Source organism: Capra hircus, chromosome 1 (assembly GCF_001704415.2).
Source record: "Capra hircus breed San Clemente chromosome 1, ASM170441v1, whole genome shotgun sequence".
Classification (NCBI taxonomy): domain Eukaryota; kingdom Metazoa; phylum Chordata; class Mammalia; order Artiodactyla; family Bovidae; genus Capra; species Capra hircus.
The window spans coordinates 68146444-68165911 of record NC_030808.1 but is presented as its reverse complement, the minus strand read 5'-3'; the positions used below and the strand labels follow the sequence as shown (position 1 = coordinate 68165911).

The window sequence follows — 19468 nt, the reverse complement described above, 5'->3', positions numbered from 1 at the left end:
GTCAGAATTGAGGGAAACTGTAGGACACCCTACAGATGTAGATGGTGTCAGAGAACTGCTTGGTGGTGTGGAGGGAAGAACTGCACATATTGGAACTGGATGCAGAATGGTAGGCTACTATAACAATATACCATAGACTGGGTGACCTAAAAAACAGAAATTTATTTATCCTGTGGGGAGAGTGTGTAATTTCCTCAGTTCAGTCTCACTGCAACAAAGATTTGAAACAATGGGCAAGTCACAGCTTGGTTACAGCTTAGAGTTTATTCAGTAAACAGAGGATGGTGGAATAGCATCACCGCCTCAATAGAAATGAGTGAGCAAGTTCCAGGAGATGGTGAAGGACAGGGAAGCCATGGGGTCACAGAGTCAGACACTCCCTCCTGGGCAGTAACGCTCGAAGCGAGGAAAGTCTTGGCCAGGCTCGCCAAGGCCAGAGCAGCATCTCAGCCGTGACTCTGCAATAGCGGGCCTCTGAGCAGAGCTGGAGCTCTCCTGTTGTGGAAGCCCACACGGTGCTTCCAAAGAAAGGCTTGCAAACCCACGCCTGTGGGCTGCCTCTTCTTCCCCCAGGGAGCCTTGCTTCCCCTCGTGCTGTGCACACAGCTTCCAGGCCTGGGCACCAAGCGCTTCCTTGGAGGTCTTTTCTCAGGGCCTGAGCGAGTGCCTGAACAACAACAACAAACAAAGGATCGTACACCCTCAAGGCTTGAGGATAGGCTCATTGATAGGAAGGGGGAGTGTTTGTTTCACCTGAGGTTCTCACTCTGGTCTGTGGACTTTTCCTTTGTTTCTTTTTCACGGGCTTCCCTCCTTTGTCTGTATTTTAGCCACTGCCAGTTTGAACTCCTTTTTCCTATTCTAACTACCTAACACTCCCAGTTCTGGAGGCTGGGAAGTCTAAGATCAAAGGTCTGGCCGACTCAGTCCCTGTGAGAGCCCAAATCAAGGCTTCCACACTGCAACCTTCTTGTTTGCCCTCACAGGGCAGAGTCTAAGCTCTGGTCCCTCCCTCTTCTAAAAAGGGCACTAATCCAGTCATGGGGCTCCACCTTCATGAGTTCACCTAGTTCAGTTCAGTTCAGTAACTCAGTTGTGTCCGACTCTGCGACCCCATGAATCGCAGCACGCCAGGCCTCCCTGTCCATCACCAACTCCTGAAGTTCACTCAGACTCACGTCCATCGTCGAGTCAGTGATGCCATCCAGCCACCTCATCCTCTGTTGTCCCCTTCTCCTTCTGCCCCCAACCCCTCCCAGCATCAGAGTCTTTTCCAATGAGTCAACTCTTCACATGAGGTGGCCAAAGTACTGGAGTTTCAGCTTTAGCATCATTCCTTCCAAAGAAATCCCAGGGCTGATCTCCTTCAGAATGGACTGGTTGGATCTCCTTGCAGTCCAAGGGACTCTCAAGAGTCTTCTCCAACACCACAGTTCAAAAGCATCAATTCCTCGGCACTCAGCACAGTCCAACTCTCACATCCATACATGACCACTGGAAAAATCATAGCCTTGACTAGATGGACCTTAGTCGGCAAAGTAATGTCTCTGCTTTTGAATATGCTATCTAGGTTGGTCATAACTTTCCTTCCAAGGAGTAAGCATCTTTTAATTTCATGGCTGCAGTCACCGTGTGCAGTGATTTTGGAGCCCAAAAAAATAAAGTCAGCCACTGTTTCCACTGTTTCCCTGTCTATTTCCCACGAAGTGATGGGACTGGATGCCATGATCTTCGTTTTCTGAATGTTGAGCTTTAAGCCAACTTTTTCACTCTCCACTTTCACTTTCATCAAGAGGCTTTTTAGTTCCTCTTCACTTTCTGCCATAAGGGGGGGTCATCTGCATATCTGAGATTATTGATATTTCTCCCAGTAATCTTGATTCCAGCTTGTGTTTCTACCAGTCCACTGTTTCTCATGATGTACTCTGCATATAAGTTAAATAAGCAGTTCACCTAATCACCTCCTTAAGGCCTACCTCCAAATATCACTACATCAGGGTCGAGGGTTTTATCTTATAGATTTAGGAAGACACAATATTCATTCTATAGCAACCAGTAAAAAAGACTGAGAATAAACAGCTAATGAGGCAGGAGAAAAACCAAGAGAGTCTGATGTTCTGAAACCAAGGAATGGGTTTCAAGGATAAAAGAGTGATCAATAGGGTCAAATGCTGCTGATAGGTTGAACTGAGGCTAAGAGACAACTTTTGACATCACGTTATTTGAGAGCCAGACAAGAGTAGCTTTGGTGGAGAGATAAGGATGAAAGCCTGAAATCAAGGAGATTCAGAAGAGGCTCTAGAAACTAGAGGAAGCAAGTACAGACAACTCTTTTAAAGAACTCTGCAATAAGGGGAGCAGAGAAATGGGGCAAAGCTGGGGGAGAATACAATGGGAGAAATTATAAAATGTTGATGCGAATGAGGGGAGAATGAAATGATGAAAACATATATGGTCTACTCTCAACTACACAGGAAAACAGAAACAGTGTGACCTATTTGATGAGTTTACTTTAAAAGATCTTATGGACCAATATCTGAAACGTATTTTGTAAAGTATATGTAAGTTGTGAAACATAATAACACCCCCGAAACCACTACCCACACCAAGAGCTAGACCACCATCAATCACATATGTCTTCTCTCTTAGAAGAAAGCAACTTTCCTCAATTTTATGATCATCATTTCCTTGTAAAATCAAATTCTATTGTACTTATTGTACTGTTCTTACACTTATTCTGTTGTACACATTCGGTTGTACTTATTGACTGACTGATCTTCAACCTGGCCTCCTGCAGGCTGTCAGGCCACTTTGGTCAGACAGCAACATGAAAGTACATTCTTACATTTAACCTCCCACACTGAAATTTTCATTTTTCATCTTCCAGCTCTAGCTTTGCTTGAACCACCCATTCTTCTGCACGAAGATCATTATTATTCATTCTTTTCTGTATTATTTACCCTGCATGAAAGCAGGAAAGACACATCACACCTTCTTCTCTTGTGCACACACAGAATGGACCCCAGTGACCACAGCATTTTTTTTTTCTCCTGAAAGATGCACCTACAGCCGTCAAATCCCCAGCCTCCCTGTCCAGTCCCAAGGCATACACTGCTCAGCAGATGCCTTCACCAGAATCCAGTGGTCCCTCCACAGAGGGAGTGGGAAAGCGGGTGATGGCCAGTGATTCTGTATCCTTTATCTCCTATTCTTGCCTGTGGACAAGCGGCCATCCTCAAGTCGTCTAGAATTTTCCAGGTGTGCAAGGACCTGTAAAACCCTGACAAATGCCAACAGACTGGACCCTTCACAAGCAGATGACAGCAGGCTCTGAAAGCCCTCTGCTTTCAGAGGTTCCAGCTCCCCCACTTGCTCATCGATGCTTGAAATTACTTTAAGGAGAGACAACAGTTTTCACTCACAATTGCAGAAACCTTTGAAGGCCCTAAATGAAGTAACTCATTGATTTAGACCAGTGCACTGGTCTGAAAGATTAGATGACACAATGGGCACCTGAAAAATGGGTATGAAATGACAGACAAGGGTTATAGTAGAGAGCAAAAGGACTTTTCTTGCTTCCTTGGGCGCCTAAAATAGAAAAATCTTAAAATCACAAGATCTGGAGTCAAATTTGGTCTCACTGCCAGTGGTCTGACCATAGGCAAGTTACTCAACGTTTTAAGTCTGTCGCTTATTCCTAAAACGAAGGTGAATACCTACTTCCAGAGTCACTGTGAGACTTTGAGGCCATTCTAAGCCTGAATATTTTCCTTCTTGCCCTGTTACCTTCAGCACCTCGAGCTCTGTTCCTATCCACACCAGCTCCATCCCCCTCTCTGATCATTACAGAGGTTAAAAGGGAGAAGTCTGGAACACTGAATGGAAGTACAAACCCTAACCGTATCACTTGCTATGATCTTAGGCAAGTTACTTGACTGCCCTGTGCTGTTTCCTCTGTACAACGACGATAGTAAGGGTATTTGCCTCATGGAGTGACTGTAAGGACTGAGCAAGTTAAGACGTTTGAAAAGGGAGGTGGGGGCGGGGAGGGGGTCACTGCAAGAAGCGTTTCTGACAATCGTTCCCCAGGGCTTCTCACCTGCTCCCTTTCCACAAGCCAAAGGCAGCACCGAAAGCTCCTCCACTTCCGCTAACATAAAAAAGCCTGTAAAGTGCTACACATTCCCCAGGGTTTCTCAAAGCCCCCAGCCTCATCCCTAAACCGCTAGGCCGTCTGTAGATCTAGGTGCCCCAGCCTGGGCGCGGCGAAACCTGCGGAGCCCAGCCTCCCCGGGGGCAGCGGCAGAGGGGGCGGGGCGGGGGCCACCCGGGAGCGGGCGGGGGCAGGGGAGGCTCTGTGAGGCGGAGCCGGGACCCCGCCCCGCGGTTGCCAGGCAGCGCAGCGGGCGTCGGCGTAGCCAGGCGAAGGCGAAGCGCTAACAAAGCCAGGTCCCAACGCACCTCTCCTGTGCTCCCGGCTGAGGCAGGTGCCGCCCTACCCCGCTCACATTCGGCTGCTTTCCGCCCGCCGGCCCGCCGAAGGTGCGAGGCGGTGGATCTCTCTCCACACCTCCCGCCTGAAGCCAGGCGCGAGGTGTCGCCCGCTGCCGGATAGCCCACTTGGGAGCGAGCCTCAGGTAGCCACCCCGAGGGGAAGCGGAGGGAGGGGAGCACCCTGAACACCCCAACGGTGGCTCAGGTCTGAGGGAAGAGTCCTGCCCGATGGGCCCACCTGGATTCTGAACCCCTCCTGTTCACAGAGCCGAAAGAGGGGACTGCGATCTTTAGGAGAAGGTAACCATGGGTGATTATTGCTCTCTACCCAAACTGTATGTATACTTTGTACCCAGGACTACCATTTTATGATTTCTTACACGGGGGCAGTGATTTGGAAACACAACAAAATCTGGGATCAAATCCTCCCATTGACTAGCCAAATCCTGGCTTTTTCTTCTCTAACACGGATATAACAATCCCTATGTAGGGAGTAAAACTGTCCAAAACAGGTCTGTATAGTGAAAGCTATGGTTGTTCCAGTAGTTATGTACAGATGTGAGAGTTGGACCATAAAGAAGGCTGAAAGCCAAAGAATTGATGCCTTTGAATTGTGGTGCTAGAGAAGACTCTCGAGAGTCCCTTGGACTGCAAGGAGATCAAACCAGTCCGTCCTAAAAGAAATCAGCCCTGAATATTCATTGGAAGGACTGATGCTGAAGCTGAAGCTCCAATTCTTTGGCCACCTGATACAAAGAGTTTACTGGAAAAGACCCTGATGCTGGAAAGATTAAGGGCAGAAGGAGAAGAGGGCAACAGAGGATGAGCTGGTTGGATGGCATCACCAACTCAATGGACATGGATCTGAACAAACCCTGGGAAATAATGGAGGAGAGGCAAGCCTGGAGTGCTGTGGTCTATGGGGTCACAAAGAGTCAGATATGACTTAGCAACTGAACAACAAAAATGAGGGGGTTGCCATGAGGACCAAAGGACATGGCTAATACTTTATATAAACTGCTATCATTCATTCATTTTCCTCATATATATTGAGTAATGACTGTATTCCAGGCACCAGGTTTGGCATCAGGGATTCTATTGTGAACAGAAAGTGACTACCCCTGCCCTCGAGTTTACAGTCTATTGGAAATAGACTATTGTTCATTAAAAAAAAAAAAATCACACAAATAATGTAAAATTAGAGTCAAGGGTTGCCAAGGAGAGGTGAGTAAGGGGTGCTCTGAGAAGGTATAACATAACAGAGAGAGGTCAGGGGAAACTGAGCTGAGAGCTGAAAACCCTATGAAACAGTGAGGAGTGTGTCCAGGCAAGGGTAACCATGTGTTCAAAACCCATCATCTATTCCAAACCCAAACAAATGCATACAGTTCCTGGTCCTTGGTTCTAAGAGTTGTTCATAGTCCCTCCTCCTGAGATTCTGGTGTCTGAAGCCTTTCATTCAGCTAATTGCAGGCTTTTGTTTAAATTTTTGAGGCCCTGTTTAGCCCACACCAATAAAACCAAATGGGAAATTGCAAAAACAAATGTATATTTCATATTCAGTAAGACCTATGTTCTTTAGCATGTATGTATTGGGCTGCCATTTCACATTGGGAGGTATAAGAGGAAATTTTAAGATTTGAGGAGGCAGGGCTGGGATGGATGGATAATTTAGAAAGGCCTTGCATACTGAGAGCTTTAAGAATGGAAAAGAACTTCACAAAGTACTGGAATAATGGAATATTAAAATAGAATGGATCTTTCCCCGTTATTTTTTATCAGATGTGAATAAATGATCCACAGTGCCCAAAAGAAAACATTGGTCTTCAGACTCCTTTCCACCCTAAGGAGCTATGATCCTAAGTTTCTGTGACTCAAAAGTGCATGGAAATCCTGAGAGTCCGATGGGGATGTGGGAGAGGACTTTAACCTGTCCCTCCTTCAATGTTCACCATTTCTACTGTGGTGTCACCATCTACCCAGTCATCAAAGCTTGAAGGGAGTCACCTTAAACTTTTCTCTCTTCTCATCCATCTCTCCCAGTGGTTACCAAGTCCTGCATCTCCTGTCTCTCCTCTCCCTCCCAGTTGCAATTGTTTTTCAAGGCCAGGATGCTCTCCAGAGTTTTCCCTGAAGTGCTGCCATAGTCTCCTAACCAGGCTCCTTGTGTAAGGCTTCACCCCACTCTCTTCAGTGCATCTCAGCAGCTTTCAGTCAATGTGTGTTTCAAGAGTCCAGCAAAGAGAAAGAAATCATACAACAATTTAACAAAGAAAGTTCAATGTAACAAATTTTTAACTATAATGGATTGGGGTAATGGAAGATTGGTTAGCAGGACATAAAGATCCAAAGAGTACAAGAATCACAGGTTTAAGAATTAAGAAGTGGTCACTACCCTTGAGATGGATCACCCAAGAAAGAGATGACCTCCTAAGAGTGTGTCACAGAGGGTGTGGCCACAGCTCATTAGATGGCAGAGAAGTTGAGGTGCCAGGCAGCCAGAAATCCACTGTCTGGGATGCCAAAGAAGCCATGAAAAGGTGAAAGTACACTGGCTGTACTCTGCTGCAAACCTCCCAAGAGAGGTGCCAGGGGAAGCAGCCAGCCACTGGGTGCTGCTGACTGCTGTGCACTACAAGCCATTGGGCATTTAAGAGATTGTATACTGCAGATGCTGGAGAAGCTGTGCACTGCGGATCCCTGCACTGGGGAAACTGCTCATTCCTGGAGCCTAGTTGTAGAAGGCAATGGCACCCCACTCCAGTACTCTTGCCTGGAAAATCCCATGGATGGAGGAGCCTGGTAGGCTGCAGTCCATGGGGTCGCTGAGTCGGACACAACTGAGCGACTTGACTTTCACGTTTCACTTTCATGCACTGGAGAAGGAAATGGCAACCCACTCCAGTGTTCTTGCCTGGAGAATTCCAGGGACTGCGGAGCCAGCTGGGCTGCCGTGTATTGGGTCGCACAGAGTCGGACATGACTGAAGTGACTTAGCAGTAGCAGTAGCAGTGGGAAGAACTTGTGGAGCCCAGGAGAGAAGTCCCTTCCTCCTCGAGTATCCCTCCAGCGCCCTCTACTGATAAAGCTTAACATTATGCCAGGCGGCGAAGGAGACTGATCTAAAGGACAAGTTTTTGATGAGGAGGCTGCTGCTGCTGCTAAGTCACTTCAGTCATGTTCGACTCTGTGCAGCTCACATGGATGGCAGCCCACCAGGTTCCCCCGTCCCTGGGATTCTCCAGGCAAGAACACTGGAGTGGGTTGCCATTTCCTTCACCAATGCATGAAAGTGAAACATGAAAGTGAAGTCACTCAGTCGTGTCCGACTCTTCGTGACCCCATGGACTGCAGCCCACTAGGCTCCTCCATCTGTGGGATTTTCCAGGCAAGAGTGCAGGAGTGGGGTGCCATTCTAGTGTGGGTGAATTTGGAGCACAGAGGCAATCAATTGATAACTGGAGCTTAATGCGAACACCAAAATCTGTTTGAGTGACTCCAGTGTTTAAATCTTCTAGTAGCTCCCTACTGCCCTTAAGATAAAGTTCGAAAGCCTTGCCATGGCAAACCAGGCCTCTTATATTCTGGTGTTGGGCTGTATTTTCAGCCTTAGGCCCAACCATTCCCCCTTTTGCCACTCGGCTAGCCCTCCATAATTACAGTTCTCTGAACTCTCCCTGTTTTTTGACACCTCTATACTTTTGTCTAGTCCTCGCCATAGAGAATTCTCTCCTTGCTCTTATCAGGAACCTATTCTGTACCCGACACTGTTCTGGGACTGAGAATGACAACAGTAAACAAACCAGGCTTATCCAAGTCTCTCTTCAAATATCATCACTATTTTGGAAGTATTTTCTGACCACCTTATCTAGCCTTCAGATTAGTAAGATGCCTCATCAAGGAGATTTTGTTCTTGTATATCTATATCTTGACACTTATTGTACCCTATTTTAATCACTGATTTTCCTGGTTAGTCTCTTCCTTTGGCCTACGAGTGCTCTGAGGGCAGGGTGTATGACTCATTTATTTCTGTATGCCTTTGAATGACTCATTTATTTGACTCATTTATTTCTGTATGCCTTAGTGCTACTCCTGCCACATAGGCTGTTATTGGGTTAATTGTTTGCCCAGGACCACATAATTAGTCAAAGATAGGCCCAGGACCAGAGTCCTGGTCTCCTGTTTCATGGTCAGAAGGGCTCTTCATTAGGGTGTGATCTGCCCTGTGGGGTCTCTGAAGGACAGCAGCCCTGTATTTTGTGTTGGAAAAGCCAAAAACAATGTTAAATATCATCAGGAATGGTAGTGGAAAGAGGAGAGAAATGTAGCTCTGATCTTTTGCTGGAAACTATGGCGCACTCACTCCTCATAGCCCTTGCTTGCTCTGAGTCCCTGGACCATGGGGATGCTATGATGGAAGTCAGAAGGAGGGAGAACAAGTAAAAGGATGGAAATGATGTGGATGTGGGCAGCAGTCTTCACTCTAAGGGAATGGAGACTTTCATACACTTATGAAAGACAAGGTTAAGGTGGCCCCAGGTTTGTCTGACAGGTCCCCAAATCAGGATGGAAGGTGTGTGTTCCTAGAGGAGGAAGGGACTTCTCTTGTGAGTTTCATAAGCTCCATAACTGTGATTAGGGATCACAGTTAACACAGAAGTCTGTAAATGGTATCCCTGGGCTTGTGGACCATGATATGAACATGGAAAGATTCTTTGAAATATGAACATGACTAAGTTAAGACGCACTGAAAGAGGTAACTATTCACTTGTTAAATAATTGTGGCTCAGCTGGTGAAAGAATCCGCCTGCAATGCGGGAGACCTGGGTTCAATCCCTGGGTTGGGAAAATCCCCCAGAGAAGGGAAAGGCTACCCACTTCAGTATTCTGGCATGGAAACTTCCATGCACTGTATAGTCCATGGGGTCGAAAAGAGTTGGACACGACTGAGTGACTTTCACTTCACTTCATGTGGAGCTTTTAACTTTTAAAATGTGGTCCTAGCATGATATATAAGCAATTTGGAGAAATCTGCTAATAACAGAGCCAAGAACCACTATTCAAAAAAAAGGGACAAGGTCAAATAGGACTGCTCTTAGCAATATTGCTGCTGGCATCCAAATGCTGGGTTGACTTGATCCAGGGGTTGGCCGAGGGTAGAAAAAGATCCAGACTTCTGTGAAATAAAGTTGGAGAGGCAAGCTAATAAGACAAATCATGAAGAGCTTGAAAGTCAGACAGGGCATCATTTTGATGAGAAAAGAAATAAAGATCCAATAAAGGTTTTAGAGAGTGATGTGATAACATGAGCGGTTAAGGCATTTTATCTGGAAAAACTAAATCTTAATTTCTTGGCATTGGAAAATGATTATAATATTAGCACCTACCTACTCATAGATTGCTGTAAGGATTAAATGAGATAAGGAAACTTCATTGACTTTAAAGAAAGTGAAAATGTTGATCACTCAGTTGTGTCTGACTCTTTTCGACCCCATGGACTGTAGCCCACCAGGTTCCTCCGTCCATGGAGTTCTCCAGGCAAGAATATTGGATTGGGTAGCCATTCCCTTCTCCAGGGGATCTTCCCTACCCAGGGATCAAACTCAGGTATCCTGGATTGCAGGTGGATTCTTTACTATCTGAGCCATCATCTGAAAGCCAAAGGGCTTTCAAAGGGAAGCCCGTTGAAAACATTGACTGGCTCAGAGGTTAAAGCATCTGCCTGGAATGCAGGAGACCCGGGTTTGATCCCTGGGTCGGGAAGATCCCCTGGAGAAGGAAATGGCAACCCACTCCAGTATTCTTGCCTGGAGAATCCCATGGAGGGAGGAGCCTGGTAGGCTACAGTCCATGGGGTCACAAAGAGTCGGACATGACTGAGCGACTTCACTAATGCTGAGCACCCTTCCTTTATTTGCAACTGTGTGGAATATGGCTAATGAGACAATAATCATATTTTCAGGACAAAAAATTAGGATATATATAGTCTGACAAGTAAAAGTTTTGTTCCACTGAAAATGTATTTTTCATGATGCAAATGGGAATATCCATGATATTTCAGTGATTTATGGAAACAGTTAAACATAATTTTTGAAACTAGGATTGTCCTAGAGAAAATCCATGATGTTTAAATGGCCTTATTCTGAGAGAGGCAGTGTGGTGTAGTGTGGGAAAAGCAGTGAAGGAGACCTGAATTTTTGATTCAGCTTCAACAGAAACTGTGAGCTTGTGCCAATCACTTCACCTCTTTGTGCATCAATTAGTGCTAGGGCGTGTCCAACTCTTTGCGACCCCTGGATTCTCCAGGCAAGAATGATTGAGTGGGTTGCCATTTCCTCCTCCAGGGAATCTTCCTGACCCAGGGATCAAACCTACATCTCCTATGACTTCTGCATTGGCAGGCAGGCAAATTCTTTACCCCTGTGCCACCTGGAAAGTCCCATATTGGACTATATTATAAGTCAAATTAAGTCCCTTCCTATTTTTGGAAAAGATGTTCCTTTTTACTTTCTAGACAGATTTTTTTTAAGTTCACCAAGACTAAAGTGGGGAATGAAAGAGAAGGATAAATAAAAACTGACCGTAATGTATCCGACTAATACAATTGAGGGAGTAAAAGAAGTTCATTTTGGATGCTTTTATGGGAAAGAGGAACTCTACAGTAGGAAGCTGGTGGATATGACTGTAGCATGGTTGAGTTTACAACTGGGGATTTGGCAGTCATCAGCACAGAAAAGGTATTTACTTCCATTTAGAATATAGTAGATTGCAGCAGATCAAGCCATCCACTGCAACAAATTTAAAAATCTAGAAAAATTATTTTTAAAAATATTGTAAATACATCAGAGAGCTTTAGAAGCAATGGGTACTAGATTAATTCAAATTCCAGGAGGGTGCCAAACCCTTCCAAAGTGAACTCATGGTAAGTCATTTTCTTCCCAGTGGACCTTTGCCAACTTTGGATGTGGACTCAGGACTGCCGGCAACCCTTGGCAGTTAAACAAACAGCTCTGGCATGACAGATTAGAAATTTAAGTCACCCCAAACACTTTCATTTTTACATAAGGTCTGACATAAAAAAAAAAAAAAGAAGCATGAAAATGTGTCTAGTAATAAAGAAGAAAAATAGACATCAAAGAGGATATCCACAGGGAGATTCAGCCACTGGAGTTATCAGAACTTGTTGACTCTAAAATAACTCTAAAAATATGTTCAGGAAAATAAAGGAAAAGATGTATAAATGGCTGAAAATGGAGAATTCCAACACAGAAATTGTATGTATAAAAATAACAGATATTCTGGAAATCAAAATGCAATATTTGAAATAAAGAATTTATTAAGTGAATTTATCAGCATCCTGGATAGCAGAAGACATGCTTCCTGATGGAAGAAAAGGTGCCAGGTAAGTGGAAAGATGAAACTTTTCTAGAGAATGGAGAGGGTCAAATGCCGGTTCCTCGGGTCTTGGACAAGGCAAGAACTAAGAGCTCAAGCAGCAGAGGAAAGACTATGAGGTCAAAGAGATAGGCTGAGTTGGCAGAGAATGGCAGTGTGACTTCTTTCTGACATCCTTGATCTCACTCAAGTAGGAAATTGCTTCATCTACTGGGAGTGAGGAAAACAGTTGAGTGGGATTCAGGCTTGAGGGGAAAGTCATTACCTGGAGATTAAATAAGAAATAGAAGTGTGTTCTTGGGGGCGTGGCAAAGATCAACACAGAAGCAGGCGTGAAGGACCTAGAGAGTAGAGGTGGTGCAAGAATGGAGTGTGCTGCACTGAATGATCTTGCAGCTGAAAGATTACTTTTGTAATGCTATTGTTTTATAAAAATACACACTGAGTGAGGCTTAAAGATCAGCTTACGTCCAAAGGTGATTGCCTGTGAGATTAAATCTAACTTGATATGAGCCTACTTTTCTGGTTCTTTCAAACTCACTCAGTTTACCTAAATCTTAGAATCACATGATCATCTTTAAGTATATGTTCATGCTTTGGTGTTTTCTGAAAGGGTTAGTCATTCGGTCATGTCCAACTATTTGTGACGCTATGGACTGTAGCTTGCCAGGCTCCTCTGTCCATGGAATTTTCTAGGCAAGAATACTGCAGTGGGTTGCCATTCCCTCCTCCAGGGGATCTTCCTATCCCAGGGATTGAAGCCGGGTCTCCTGCATCACAGGCCGATTCTTTACAGAAATCTTAAAGTTCCCCTCCCTCTTCTAGCTTCAGAAAACAACTTCAATTCTCCTGAGGGCATCCCAGCTCCTATGGATAAACTAATACAGAGTTACCCTGCCTTATCCTGCCTCCTCAGGAAAGGAGTTGCTGCCAGTGTTAGACGCTGCTCTTTCTTCCCCTTGGCTCTTACTTTCTTTCAGTTCAGTTCAGTCGCTCAGTCGTATCCGGCTTTTTGCGACCCTGTGAACCGAAGCATGTCAGGCCTCCCTGTCCATCACCAACTCCCGTGTCCACCCAAAACCATGTCCACTGAGTCGGTATTGCCATCCAACCATTTCATCCTCTGTCATCCCCTTCTCCTCCTACCCTCAATCTTTCCCAGCATTAGGGTCTTTTCAAATGAGTCAGCTCTTCGTATCAGGTGGCCAAAGTATTGGAGTTTCAGCTTCAACATCAGTCTTTCCAATGAACACCCAGGACTGATCTCCTTTAGGATGGACTGGTTGAATCTCCTTGCAGTCCAAGGGACTCTCAAAGAGTCTTCTCCAACACCACAGTTCAAAAGCATCAATTCTTCGGTGCTCAGCTTTCTTCACAGTCCAACTCTCACATCCATACATGACCACTGGAAAAACCATAGCCTTGACTAGATGGACCTTTGTGGCAAAGTATAGTCTCTGCTTTTCAATATGCTATCTAGGTTGGTCATAACTTTTCTTCCAAGGAGTAAGCGTCTTTTAATTTCATGGCTGCAGTCACCATCTGCAGTGATTTTGGAGCCCAGAAAAATAGTCTGACACTTTCCACTGTTTCCCCATCTATTTCCCATGAAGTGATGGGACTGGATGCCATGATCTTCATTTTCTGAATGTTGAGCTTTAAGCCAACTTTTTCACTCTCCACTTTCACTTTCATCAAGAGGCTTTTTAGTTCCTCTTCACTTTCTGCCATAAGGGTGGTGTCATCTGCATATCTGAGGTTATTGATATTTCTCCCGGCAATTTGATTCCAGCTTGTGCCTCTTCCAGCCCAGCATTTCTCATGATGTACTCTGCATATAAGTTAAATAAGTAGGGTGACAATATGCAGCCTTGATGTACTCCTTTTCCTATTTGGAATCATTCTGTTGTTCCATGTCCAGTTCTAACTGTTGCTTCCTGACCTGCATACAGGTTTATCAAGAGGCAGGTCAGGTGGTCTGCTATTCCCATCTCTTTCAGAATTTTCCACAGTTTATTGTGATCCACACAGTCAAAGGCTTTAGCATAGTCAATAAAGCAGAAATAGATGTTTTTCTGGAACTCTCTTGCTTTCTCCATGATCCAGCGGATGCTGGCAATTTGATCTCTGGTTCCACTGCCTAACTAAATCCAGCTTGAACATCTGGAAGTTCACGGTTCATGTACTGTTGAAGCCTGGCTTGGAGAATTTTAAACATTACTTTGCTAGTGTGTGAGATAAGTGCAATTGTGCAGTAGTTTGAGCATTCTTTGGCATTGCCTTTCTTTGGGATTGGAGTGAAAACTGACCTTTTCCAGTCCTGTGGCCGCGGCTGAGTTTTCCAAATTTGCTGCCGTATTGAGTGCAGCACTTTCACAACATCATCTTTCAGGATTTGAAATAGCTCCACTGGAATTCCATCACCTCCACTAGCTTTGTTCCTAGTGATGCTTTCTAAGGCCCACTTGACTCACATTCCAGGATGTCTGGCTCTAGGTGAGTGATCACACCATCATGATTATCTGGGTTGTGAAGATCTTTTTTGTATAGTTCTTCTGTGTATTCTTGTTACCTCTTCTTAATATCTTCTGCTTCTGTTAGGTCCCTACCATTTTTGCATGAAATGTTCCCTTGCTTGCTAAGTCAGTTCAGTCATGTCCAACTCTGTGTGACCCCAGAGATGGCAGCCCACCAGGCTCCCCTGTCCCTGGGATTCTCCAGGCAAGAACACTGGAGTGGGTTGCCATTTCCTTCTCCAATGCATGAAAGTGAAAAGTGAAAGTGAAGTTGCTCAGTCATGTCCGACCCTCAGCAACCCCATGGACTGCAGCCTTCCAGGCTCCTCTGTCCATGGGATTTTCCAGGCAAGAGTATTGGAGTGGGGTGCCATTGCCTTTTCCGAATGTTCCCTTGGTATCTCTAATTTTCTTGACGAGATCTTTAGTCTTTCCCATTCTGTTGTTTTCTTCTATTTCTTTGCATTGATCACTGAGGAAGGCTTTCTTATCTCTCCTTGCTATTCTTTGGAACTCTGTATTCAGATGCTTATATCTTTCCTTTTCTCTTTTGCTTTTCGCTTCCCTTCTTTTCACAGCTATTTGTAAGGCCTCCCCAGACAGCCATTTTGCTTTTTTGTATTTCTTTTCCATGGGATGGTCTTGATCCCTGTCTCCTGTACAGTGTCACGAACCTCCATCCATAGTTCATCAGGCACTGTATCAGATCTAGTTCCTTAAATCTATTTCTCACTTCCACTGTATAATCATAAGGGATTTGATTTAGGTCATACCTGAATGGTCTAGTGGTTATCGCCGCTTTCTTGAATTTAAGTCTGAATTTGGCAATAAGGTATTCATGATCTGAGCCACAGTCAGCTCCCAGTCTTGTTTTTGCTGACTGTATAGAGCTTCTCCATCTTTGGCTGCAAAGAATATAATCAATCTGATTTCGATGTTGACCATCTGGTGATGTCCATGTGCAGAGTCTTCTCTTGTTGGAAGAGGGTGTTTGCTATGACCAGTGCATTCTCTTGGCAAAACTCTATTAGCCTTTGCCCTGCTTCATTCCGTATTCCAAGGCCAAATTTGCCTGTTACTCCAGGTGTTTCTTGACTTCCTACTTTTGCATTCCAGTCCCCTATAATGAAAAGGACATCTTTTTTGGGTGTTAGTTCTAGAAGGTCTTGTAGGTCTTCATAGAACTGTTCAGCTTCAGTTTCTTCAGCCTTACTGGTTGGGGCATAGGCTTGGATATTGAATGGTTTGCCTTGGAGACGAACAGAGATCATTCTGTCATTTTTGAGATTGCATCCAAGTACTGCATTTCGTACTTTTTTGTTGACCATGATGGCTACTCCATTTCTTCTAAGGGATTCCTGCTGGCAGTAGTAGATATTATGGCCATCTGAGTTAAATTCACCCATTCCAGTCCATTTTAGTTCACTGATTCCTAGAATGTTGACGTTCACTCTTGCCATCTCCTGTTTGACCACTTCCAATTTGCCTTGATTCATGGACCTGACATTCCAGGTTCCTATGCATTATTGCTCTTTACAGCATTGGACCTTGCTTCTATCACCAGTCATATCCACAACTGGGTATTGTTTTTGCTTTGGCCCCATCCCTTAATTCTTTCTGGAGTTATTTCTCCACTGATCTCCAGTAGCATATTGGGCACCTACCGACCCGGGGAGGTCCTCATTCAGTATCCTATCATTTTGCCTTTTCATACTGTTCATGGGGTTCTCAAGGCACTTTCTGGCAAATCAATATTCTTCCAAGCCTTCCCCTGAGGGATGCTAACTAGTGCTGTTAACTGCACACTCTTACTAACATCTGTAGATTCATTCCCCTGCAAGGAAACACTTTGATTTGGTCTTGTGGAAACTGCATCTATGCATCTTCTAATAGTAATGTTCCATTTTTATATTTCCTTTGCTTCATTTGGTTCCGAATGTGATCATATCTCAGGCAGGTGGGTAAAATGATTCTGTAATTGTGGGAGACATTTTGGCCTTACTTCTTAATGATGCAACCTTTTAAGTAGCTTCCTGAACCCAACCTGATATAAACTACCGTGTAGTTGTAAACGCCTTTGTAAAACGTTTCATAAAGCAGTGGTTTTCAAAGTGTGGTTTCAGGGACTTCTGAGGATACTTGAGATTTTAGGGGGTAGGAATCCAAGAAGGTAAAACTATTTTTGTAATGCTATCAAGACATTAAAGGTCTTTCTCATGCTTCTTCTTAAGAGTGTACACTGGAGTTTCCCAGTAGCTACATGATGTATGATTGAATTCAGTCAATTGGATTGAATGGAAAAAGCAGACATGATAATCTAGCTGGTTCTATTAAGCCAGACATTAGAAGACTTTCAGAAAAGATAATGCCACACTTCCCACTAAGAATTTTTGTTGGTTTGTTTTCTAGAAACTGTAGTTATTTTTTTTTATAAGATATGAAGGAGCTATTTTTATTTTAAAATAAAAATATTTTAAAATTCCTAAAATGACAAATATTGCATGATATAACCCCTATTAACAAAAGACTTTTTGGATCCTCAATAACTTTTCAGAATGTAAGGGGTGCTGAGATCAAAGACTTTGAGAATTAATCTCTTAAAAAACTATCTGTATAATATAGATATTTTCTGTTAAGGCTCTGGCATAATTTACCCGGCACCATTTTTTTCATTCAATAACTTTTCCATGAAAATGAGATATTTAGGCAGATATCTGGGTAAAGAAAAAAATTATCAGAGCAAACAAATCCAAATTTGAAATAGTCCTCACTATGTTGCCTAATAAGTGATTTATATTTTGGACTGTATGTATAATGTCTGTGAATCTCACAATTATTAAATCATAATTAGATATTAATTCAAAATTATATTTTATAGTAGGAAAATAAATCATATATTTAAAATACTTAAGGAGACTATAGGCCTTTTTTACTGTAACAAATCAGTTTTCAGATAGAATAATATTGTTCATTTTCTTTAGAGTAGTTTCATAACACTTTTGAAAAGGGGAATTTTAAGAAATGCTACCATTTAATTTAGTAGTTAAAATGCTAAACTGGCCACAAAATGTAAATATTACTCATACTAAAGTATAATTAAAGTATTTTGAGAAATATTTTTATAAGGTAATAAAGGCCCACAGTCTCTTACTGAATCAATTAAATTATTTTACACTATTATTTGCTTTTAGAAGCGAGCTTAATTTTTTAATTTCTACAAACAAATAACGTCATTATAGAATTTCATACTGAATCAGATTTTGGATATTTTACATCACAAACCTAGGATAAATAAATATATAAATCAAAACACAATTTAAAAAAATTAACAAAATCAATTTATGTTTTATTAGAAAGAAGTGATGATGATGATTAAAACATATACCTTCTTTTGGGGGAGTAAATTTTAAAAATAAGAGAAAATTAAATCAAAGGAAGACCTAAGTACTGGAAACATATATGCACAAAACTTTGGCCCTGACAGTAAATACATTGCAGTTAAAACAGTTATCAAACTTACAGAGGTGGTTTTAACATGGTGGTTAAAGGGGGAAATTCTATATAAACATCTCTGCTGGCACGTGCTCTGCCTAAAACCTTAAGCACCAAAACAATAATTACAGAAATCTGGAAGTTTACTGACTGAGTGAAACAATATCCAAATATAATTTCAACTGTTATAAATTTGTGTATAGTTGTAAAATGGTTGTAAATTTTGTATCACTATGAAAAGTATACAATCATCAATCAATCACTGCACACCTGTAACCCATTCTGCCATGACCACTTGTGGGAAGCTCTACTTTAGAGATCTATAAAGGCAGAATACCAGACCACCTAATCTGCCTCTTGAGAAACCTGTATGCAGGTCAGGAAGCAACAGTTAGAACTGGACATGGAACAACAGACTGGTTCCAAATAGGAAAAGGAGTATGTCAAGGCTGTATATTATCACCCTGCTTATTTAACTTCTATGCAGAGTACATCATGAGAAACGCTGGGCTGGAAGAAGCACAAAATGGAATCAACATTGCCTGGAGAAATATCAATAACCTCAGATATGCAGATGACACCTCCCCTTATGGCAGAAAGTGAAGAGGAACTAAACCTCTTGATGAAAGTGAAAGAGGAGAGTGAAAAAGTTGGCTTAAAGCTCAACATTCAGCAAACGAAGATCATGGCATCCAGTCCCATCACTTCATGGGAAATAGATGGGGAAACAGTGTCAGACTTAATTTTTTTGGGCTCCAAAATCACTGCAGATGGTGACTGCAGCCATGAAATTAAAAGATGCTTACTCCTTGGAAGGAAAGTTATGACCAACCTAGATAGCATATTCAAAAGCAGAGACATTACTTTGCCAACAAAGGTCCATGTATTCAAGGCTATGGTTTTTCCAGTGGTCATGTATGGATGTGAGAGTTGGACTGCAAAGAAAGCTAAGCGCTGAAGAATTGATGCTTTTGAAGTGTGGTGTTGGAGAAGACTCTCGAGAGTCCCTTGGACTGCAAGGAGATCCAACCAGTCCATTCTGAAGGGGATCAGTCCTGGGCGTTCTTTGGAAGGACTGATGCTAAAGCTGAAACTCCAATATTTTGGCCTCCTCATGCGAAGAGTTGACTCATTGGAAAAGACTCTGATGCTGGGAGGGATTGGGGGCAGGAGGAGAAAGGGACGACAGAGGATGAGATGGCTGGATGGCATCATGGACTCGATGGACATGAGTTTGGGTGAACTCCGGGAGTTGGTGATGGACAGGGAGGCCTGGCGTGCTGCAATTCATGGGGTCGCAAAGAGTCGGACATGACTGAGTGACTGAAATGAACTGAAAGGCAGAATAGGATGAAATGGTAAAATGTGTACTACAAAGAATATGTGATGGTACTCAAGTTTTGTAGGAAGGCTCGTGGCATAGCACAGACTCAAGATGAATCTTGGTGAGGGTGTGCAGGGTTTTAACAGATGGAAAGAAAGAGGGAGGACCCCTCAACTAAGTCAGCCTGAATTAGCAACATACTGAGGGAAAGAGGAAACTGGATGGAGTATTACTAACAGTGGGAAAG

At 43.4% G+C, this 19468-nt stretch overlaps 1 protein-coding gene across 1 annotated transcript in view; it reads left to right on the top strand.

Annotated features, from left to right (window-relative positions):
- Window positions 4241-19468, top strand: part of ROPN1 (rhophilin associated tail protein 1) — a 31090-nt gene continuing 15862 nt past the window's right edge. Inside the window, exon 1 of the mRNA XM_005675043.3 lies at window positions 4241-4637. The gene's annotated coding sequence lies outside the window, so the exon portion shown is untranslated. The remainder of the gene's footprint in view (window positions 4638-19468) is intronic.